The following is a 9595-nucleotide window of genomic DNA, read 5'->3' as shown; positions in this document are numbered from 1 at the left end:
AAACAAAATTAATAAAACAAACAAAAGCAAAAACATTCACTAGATCCTACCAAATACTTAACCGAAAATAGTATCTTCCAAGTTATGAAAGAGCTTTTACTATCTATTTTGAAATATTTCATTGGTGTATTTCTTACATCACCTTAGTTTCCTTCATATGTCTTCCCCTCCCTGAAAACCCTCCTATACATCAAATGACATTTTAAGAAAAAAAGAAAAGGGGTTAAAATCATCATAACTGATACATTCATCCAAAAGAATTGAAAATATTTGCAATAGGCAACACTCATGCATCTATATCTAGTCCAAATTGATAGGCTGGGGTGTCTTCTCAAAGCTCTTCTTTCAAGCCATGCTTGTTCTTCATTTTTTCCACAACACTCGTATTTTTATGGATCTTTTTCTTTACATTATTGTAGTCATTATGTGTATGTCTATTTATGTATAGTTACAGACATCTTTATATTTTTCTATCTTTCTATATCTGTAGATATAGGAATTTCTATCTATATCTCTTTTTCTTGGCTTTATTTATTTCACTCTGCATCAGTTCATGTACATTTTTCAATACAACTTTCAACATATTGTTTATTTTTTTATGGCACAGTAATATTCCATTATATTCACGTACCACAATTTATTTAGCCATTTCCCCTTTTGAAGAGAATCTACTATGTTTCCAATTCTTTGTTTTGCAAAAAGTATTGATATAAATATTTTGGTGGTCAGGAGAACTTTCTTCCTATCAATGCCCTCCTTGGGGTATAAACCTAGTAATGGAAATTCTGGGTAAAAGGATATGAACATTTTAGTCATTTTATTTGCAAAATTCCAAATTGTTTTCCAAAATGGCTGTATTGCTTGACAACACCACCAGCAATGCACTATTGTGTCTCTCTACCCAAAACACCTCCATAATTGAATGTTACCATCTTTTGTCATCTTTGCCCATTTTCAGGGTGTGTGGTGAAACTCTGGGGTTGTTTTGATTTGCCTTTTTTTTATTTTTAGTGGTTTGGGACATTGTTTCATGCGGTTAAAAGTTTACAATTCTTTTTGTAAAAACTGTTCAATTTTTCTTATTACTTATCTATTAGAGCATGATGGGTGTTTACATATCTATGTATGTATATCTGAAAAGTCTCTGTGTAACTATATATCTTGGATACACACCCATTACCAAAAGATTTGATTAAAACCAAAACGATTCCCTCCCCCATTGGTCTAGTTTCCTTCTTATCCTAGGTATATCAATTTTGATTGTGCAGAAGCTTTTTAGTTTCATGAAATCAAAGCTTCATCTTTTATAATCACTTCCATTCCTTTTTTGTGTAAGGATATATCTCATATCTTTAATTATAATAAGAATATGATCTGCTTCTATTATCATTTTATATTATATATTAAGGTCATATATCCATTTAGAACAAGGTTCAGTCAACTAGAGCTTACAGGCCAAATCTGGCCTACTACTTGTTTTTGTACAGCTTTCAAGCCAAGAATACTATTAAAAGCCTTACTGAAAAATCTGACCCATGAATTACAATGAATTTTGGGATGTGGTTGAGGTGTTGGTCTAAGATTAATTTCTGCCAGATTGCTTTCCTGTTTTCCCAAAAGTTTCTTTTAAATCAATGGGAAGTTTCTTACCAAAGTAATTTATGCTTCCTGGTTTATTGAATATTAGGTTATTAAGTTCCATTTTTTCTAATCATACGTTTCCTTGTCCATTTCAATGATCTTATCCTTTACTTTTTAATCAATACCAAATGATATAGATGATTCCTGCTTTGCAATATAGTTTAAGGCCTTATAGTGTCATTCTCCCTCTATCCATATCTCTTTTTGTCATTTATCTTGATATTTCAGATACTTTATTTTTCAAAAGATTTTTAATTATTTTATCAAGTTCTGTAAAATATACCTTTGATAATTTGATTGATACAACATTAAAAGTATAAACTAACTTAGGTAGCATTATAAATTTTATAATATACGCACAGTCCTGTCATGACCGTAGGATAGTCTTAGAATTATTTGAGTTGTTGTTGTGGTGGTGGTTGTTTTATATTTCTTTAAGAAATTTTATGTAATTGAATCCATATAAGTCTTGTATTTGCTTTGGTAGATTGATCTTCTGATACTTTTTCCACATTGTAGTTATTTGGAATGGGATTTTTCTTGCTATCTTCCTTTCTTAGACTTTTTTCTAATATAAAAATGCTGTTTATTGTTGAGGAATTATTTCATAGCTTGCAACATTGCTAAAATAATTGTTTCAATTGGTATCTTTGCTAGTTTCCTAAGATTTTCTAATTCAACCATCATATCATCTCCAAGTAGAGATAGTTTTCTTTTAATTTTTCTTTCCTTGTTTCTATTCCTTTACTTTCTTTCTCTTTTCTTATTGCTAGCATTTCTAGAGCTATATCAAATAATAAAGAGAGAGTAGGCAACTTTGTTTTACTCCTATATTTATTGTGTAAGGGCATAGTATATTGCCACTCCATAAAATGCTTGTTTTTGGTTTTGGATCTATTTTAAAAAAATGTCAGGGGCAGAGCAAAGATGGTGGAATAAAAGCAGGGAGTTCCTTTGAACTCTCCCACAAATTCCTCCAAATAACTCTAAAAATGATGGTAAAAGAAATCTAGAACAACAGAACCCATAAAATGAAACAGACAATAAGGGGATTGAGTGGCTGATCAGAGGGGGATGGCAGGGATCTCATTGCTGGCATTGAGGAAGGACTTTCTTACTTTGCCCACACTTGCATCTGGGTTACAGTCCTAGATGGTATTCCTGGGGATAGGAGGAGCACTGACTTGGCAGGGCTTGTGGTGGCTATGGAGAGGGAATCTTCCTCACAGTTCCAAGGCAGGAGAGTGCTTGTGGTCACTCACAGACCAGAGCACAGGACAGGAGAGAAGTAAATGGCTCTACTTTGATCATACCACCTTGGAAGAACTGAATATTTACAAGTCCCTAGAAATACATCTGAAAACAGCTGCACAAAACCCCTGAAGCTTGGGACAGTACACTGTCCACACTGGAAGCAGAGTGCTACCTTAACAAAGAGCTAAAAAGTCAAGAAAATGTTTTGGAAAATTAGCAAACAGTGGGAAAAAAATCAGACTATAGAAACTTACTTTGGTGACAAAGAAGGTTAAAACATATAACCAGAAGACAAGAAAGTCAAAGCTTCTACATCCAAAGCCTTCAAGAAAATTATGAAGTCGTCACAGGACATGGAGGAGTTCAAAAAGGATTTTGAAAATCAAGTAAGAAAAGGAGAGGAAAAATTGGGAAGAGAAATGACAGTGATGCAAGAAAATCATTAAAAACAAGTCAACAGCTTGCTAAAGGAGACCCCGGAAAATATTGAACAAAATAACACCTTAAAATAGACTAACCCAAATGGTAAAAGAGGCTCAAAAAGTGAGTGAGAAGAAGAATGCCTTAAAAAGAAGAATTAGTGAAGTGGAAAAAAGAGGTCCAATAGCTTACTGAAGAAAATAATTCTTTAAAAATTAGAATGGAGGAAATGGAAGTTAATGACTTTATGAGAAATCAAGAAATTATAAAACAAAAACTACTCCTGAGGCTGGTAGCCCAAAGGTTTGAACTTGCCATCTTGAACTTCTGGGAGTCATAATGGCCAAGTAAACTGCTCTCATCCCTCACTCCCTGACCCAGAGAATATCACAAGAAAAACCCTGGAATAGAGGAGATAGAAGTGGGGCTTCAGTAGCCAAACAGTGGGAGTTCCTGAGTTCCAGGAGAGTGGAGCCAGCAAGGGTCAACACCAGAAACCCAGACATGCCTTTGCACAGCCAGAGGAAGTGACAGACACCAGCACAGACAATGGCTGAGACCACTTGTGCTAGAGAGTCACCCAAGGGGAAGAGTAGACTTCCAGCAGCCAGAGGACCCCACCCCCACACCTCAGGAAACCAGAGGCATAGTACACAAAGCCAATAACTAGGCTCATGATTCCTAGAACAAGAAACCTGGGACAGAGCTGCCTATGCCCCAGTAGAAGAAATCCACTTTAAAGCAAGGAAAAAGCTAACCAACATGAAGAAAAACATGAAAAAACATGAATCAAAACCACTGATTCTTTTTATGGAGACAGGGAAGATCAAAATACCAATTCAGAAGAGGACAGCATTGACACTATATCCACATCTGATACCTCAAAACAGAATGTGAACGAGTCCGAAGACCAAAAAGCATTCCCAGAAAGCTAAAGGACAGTATTAAAAACCAAATTAGGGAGGTAAAAGAAAAATGGAAAAAAAAATCACTGATTAAAACAAATTTTAAAAAACAAATTTGGTGAAATGGTTAAGGAGATTCAGAATCTAATTAGAGAAAATGACACCCTGGAAGGTAAAATCAACCAACTGGAAAAGAATACTTCAAAGTAAAATGAAGACAGCAATTCATTAAAAATTAGAATTGAGTAAGTGGAAGCTAATGACTCTGAGGCATCAACAAGTAGTCAAACAAAATGTAAAGAATGAAAAAAATAGAAGAAAACATGAATCTGATAGGATAAACAACTGACCTGGAAAATAGATCCAGGAGAGAAAATTTAAGAATTATTGGTCTACCAGAAAGAAGAGAATAACATACGCTGAAAAGTATAGAAATCAAACTTTTCCTACAGGCAGTAGGAGGGGAAAGGAGAAAGGAAAGGGAGGGTGTTCAGGAGGTAGGGAAGAAGTAGCAAGGTAACATAAGGGAGAGGAATCAAGAGAGAGGGTAAATTGAGGAAGGCAGGGACAAAAGCAAAACTCTTTTGAGGAGTGGAAGAAAGAAGGGAGAAATAAAAGCATAAAAGGTGCAGGGACAGGATGGAGAAAAAGATACAGTTTTTAATTATAACTGTGATTGTGAATGGGGTGAACTCTCCCATAGAATTGAGACAGAGAGTAGAATGGATTAAAAGCCATAATCCTAAAATATGCTGTTTACAACATTTGAAACACATTTGAAACAGGGGGACACACACAGGGTAAAAGTAAAAGGCTGTAGTAGAATATATTGTGCTTCAGCTAAAATAAAAAAAAAAAGTAGGAGTAGCAATCCTATCTCAGACAAAGCAAAAACCAAAGATAGATCTAATTAAGAGAGATAAGGAAGGACACTATATCCTGCTAAAAGGCACCATAAACAATGAAGCAATATCATTATTTAACATACGTGCACCAAATGGTGTAGCATGCAGATTCTTAGAGGAGAAGTCAAGGAAGTTACAGGAAGAAATAGAGAGCAAAATTATAATAATGGGGTACTTCAACCTCCCCCTCTCTGAACTTGATTAATCTAACCTCAAAATAAACAAGAAAGAAGTTAAAGATGTGAATAGAATTTTAGAAAAGGCAGATATGATAGACCTCTTGAGAAAAATGACTGGAGATAAAAAGGAATATACTTTTTTTTCCAGTGGTACATGGCACATACTCAAAAACTGATCACATACTAGGGCATAAAAACCTTACAATCCAGTGCAGAAAGGCAGAAATAATCAAGGCACCCTTCTCAGATCATGATGCAATAAAAGTTATTTGTAATAAAGGACCATGGAAAGAAAAACTAAAAATTAATTGGAAGGGGGTGGAGCCAAGATGGCAGCTGGTAAGCAGGGACTGGAGTAAGCTCCCTACCGAGCCCCTCCAAAAACCTATAAAAAATGGCTCTGAACCAATTCTAGAATGGCAGAACCCACAGAACAGCAGAGGGAAGCAGGGCTCCAGCCCAGGACAGCCTGGATGGTCTCTGGGTGGGGTCTATCCCACACGGAGCTGGGAGCTGGGAACGGAGTGGAGCAGAGCCCAGCCTGAGCGGCGTGGAACATCCAGACCAGAAGCTGGGCAGAGGGGGCCCTAGCGCCCTGGATCAGTGAGCTGCGGCAGTTACCAGATCCCTTGACCCACAAACACCAAAGAATGCGGAGAAGGTTAGTGGGAAAAGCTGCGGGAGGAGAAGGAGTTCGCAGTTCGGCTTCCAGCCCCAGGGGCAGCGGAGGTGGGGCAGCTACAGCTGTTGTTACTTCTGGCTCCAGGCCCACCTGGTGGGAGGAATTAAGTGGCGGATCAGAGCAGGAGTGCACAGCCTGCTGAAGATCTAAGCCCAGTCCGAGTTGGGGGTTCTCGGGGAAGGAGCAGTGCTGGTGTGGCAGAGCTGGCACCTCCTCCCCAAACGTGGAACATAGAACTCTGTAGTCTACAAGCAGTCGTACCCCACTGAAAAACTCAAGGGTCAAGTTAGTTGGCTGGGAATATGGCCAGGCAGCGAAAACGCACCCAGATTCAGTCTCACACTTTGCATTCTTTCTTTGCTGGCAAAGAAGACCAAAACATACAGCCTAAAGAAGTCAATAAAGTGCAAGAGCCTACACCAAAAGCCTCCAAGAAAAACATGAACTGGTCCCAGGCCATGGAAGAGTTCAAAAAGGATTTGGAAAAGCAAGTTAGAGTAGTAGAGGAAAAATTGGGAAGAGAAATGAGAATGATGCAAGAAAACCATGAAAAACAAGTCAATGACTTGCTAAAGGAGACCCAAAAAAATACTGAAAAATACACTGAAGAAAACAACACCTTAAAAAAACAGACTAACTCAAATGGCAAAAGAGCTCCAAAAAGCCAATGAGGAGAAGAATGCCTTGAAAGGCAGAATTAGCCAAATGGAAAAGGAGCTCCAAAAGACCACTGAAGAAAATACAACTTTAAAAATTAGATTGGAGCAAGTGGAAGCTAGTGAACCTTGCTCTCATCAGATTTGACCTGAAGAGGGAATACCATACATACTCAGTTGGGTATCTTACCCCACAGGAAAGAAGAGGGAGGAAGATAAAAAAAAAATAAAAGTGGGGGATGATGGAGGGGAGGGCAGATGGGGGTGGAGGTAATCAAAACAAACACTTTGGAAAGGGGACAGGGTCAAGGGAGAAAATTCAATATAGCGGAATGGGTTGGGAAGGAGCAAAATGTAGTTAGCCTTTCACAACATGAGTATTGTGGAAGGGTTATACATAATGATACACGTGTGGCCTTGGTTGAATTGCTCGACTTCTTAAGGAGGGTGGGTGGGAAGGGAAGAGGGGAGAGAATTTGGAACTCAAAGTTTTAAAAATAGATGTTCAAAAAAAATAACTTTTTGCATGCAACTAAAAAATAAGATACACAGGCAATGGGGCGTAGAAATTTATCTTGCCCTACAAGAAAGGAAGGGAAAAGGGGATGAGAGGGGAGGGAGGTGATAGAGAGGAGGACTGACTGGGGAACAGGGCAACCGGAATATATGCCATCTTGGAGTGGGGGGGAGGGTAGAAATGGGGAGAAAATTTGTAATCCAAACTGTTGTGAAAATCAATGTTGAAAACCAAATATGTTAAATAAATTAAATTAAATCAAAACAAAAAAATTAATTGGAAACTAAATAATCTAATCTTAAAGAATGAGTGGGCAAAAGAACAAATCATAGAAACAATTAATAACTTCATTGAAGAGAATGGCAATAATGAGACATTATGCTAAAACGTATGGGATGCAGCAAAAACAGTTCTTAGGGGAAGTTTTATGTCTCTAAATGCTTACATGAATAAAATAAACAAAAAGGAGATCAATGAATTGGGAATGCAACTGAAAATGTTAGGAAAAGAACAAATTGAAAATCCCCAATTAGATGCCAAATTAGAAATACTGAAAATCAAAGGAGAGATTAATAGAATTGAAATCAAGAAAACTGTTGAACTAATAGATAAACTTAAGAGCTGGTTTTATGAAAAAAAAAACATCAAAATTGATAAACCCTTGGTCAATTTGATTTAAAAAAGAAAAAAATCAAATTACCAGTATCAAAAATGAAAAGGGTGAATTCACCTTCAATGAAGAGGAAATTAAAACAATAATCAGGAATTATTTTGCTCAACTGTAGGCCCATAAATTTGATAACCTTAGGGAAATGGATGAATATTTACAAAAATACAAATTGCCCAGTTTAACAGAAGAGGAAATAAAATACCTAAATAACCCCATCACATGAAAAGAAATTGAGTAAGCCATCAATGAACGCCCTAGGAATAAATCTCCAGGGACAGATGGTTTTACATGTGAATTCTATCAAACATTTACAGAACAATTAATTCCCATACTTTACAGACTATTAGGGAAAATAGGCAAAGAAGGAGTCCTACAAAATTATTTTTATGACGCAAATATGGTACTCATAACTAAACCAGGAAGAGTCAAAACAGAGAAAGGAAATTATAGACCAATTTCCCTAATGGGCACTGATGCAAAAATTTTAAATAAAATATTACCAAAAAGATTTCAGCAACTTATCAGGAGACTAATACACAAGACCAAGTAGGATTTAATCCAGGAATGCAAGGCTGGTTCAATATTAGGAAAACTATCAGCATAATTGATCATATCAATAACAAAACTGGCAGAAACCGTATGATTATCTCAGTAGGTGCAGAAAATGCTTTTGACAAAATACAACACCCATTCCTATTACAAACACTAGAAAGCATAGGAATAAATGGAGCTTTCCTTAAAATTATAAATAGCATCTATGGAAAACCATCAGCAAAGATTATATGTAATGGGTATAAGCTAGATGCATTCCCAATAAGATCAGAGGTGCAACAAGGATGTCCATTATCAACCCTATTATTCAATATGGTACTAGAAATGTTAGCTTTAGCATTAAGAGAAGAAAAAGAAATTGAAGGAATTAGAATAGGCAAAGCAGAAACTAAATTATCCCTTTTTGCAGATGCTATGATGATTTACTTAGAGAATCAAGTAAAAAACTACTCAAAATAATAAAAAAAATTTTACTGAAGTTTCACAATATAAAATAAACCCACATAAATCCTCAGCATTCCTATACATTACTAACAAAGCCCAACAGCAAGAGATAGAAAGAGAAATTCCATTTAAAGTTTCTATAGACACTATAAAATATTTGGGAGTCTACCTGCCAAGACAAACCCAGGGCCTATATGAACACCATTGCAAAACACTTCTCAAACAAATAAAGTCAGATATACATAAATGGAATAACATCAGTTGCTCATGGTTAGGCCAAGCTAATATAACAAAAATGACAATTTTACCTAAATTAATTTATTTATTCAGTGCCATACAACTGAACTACCAAAAATTATTTTACAGAACTGGATAAAATAATAACAGTATTCATCTGGAAGAACAAAAGGTCCAGAATATCAAGGGAGTTAATGAAAAGAAATGGTAGGGAAGGTGGCTTACCCATGCCAGATATTAAACTGTACCGTAAAGCAGCAGTCATAAAAACTATCTGGTACTTTCTAGGAAACAGAGTGTTGGATCAGTGAAATAAGTAAGGTACACAAGATGCAGAAGTCAACAACTATAGCAATCTACTCTTCGATAAACACAAAGAATCCATTTTCTGGGCTAAGATTTCACTATTCCACAAAAACTGCTGGGGAAATTGGAAAATGGTATGGCAGAAACCGGACATAGAACAATATCTTACACTGTATACCAAAATGAAGTCAAAATGGGTGCATGATTTAGAAATAAAGGCTGATACT

This window comes from Trichosurus vulpecula, chromosome 3 (assembly GCF_011100635.1).
Source record: "Trichosurus vulpecula isolate mTriVul1 chromosome 3, mTriVul1.pri, whole genome shotgun sequence".
In the NCBI taxonomy this organism is placed as follows: domain Eukaryota; kingdom Metazoa; phylum Chordata; class Mammalia; order Diprotodontia; family Phalangeridae; genus Trichosurus; species Trichosurus vulpecula.
The sequence above is the reverse complement of the archived record's forward strand: the minus strand, read 5'-3'. Positions refer to the sequence as shown.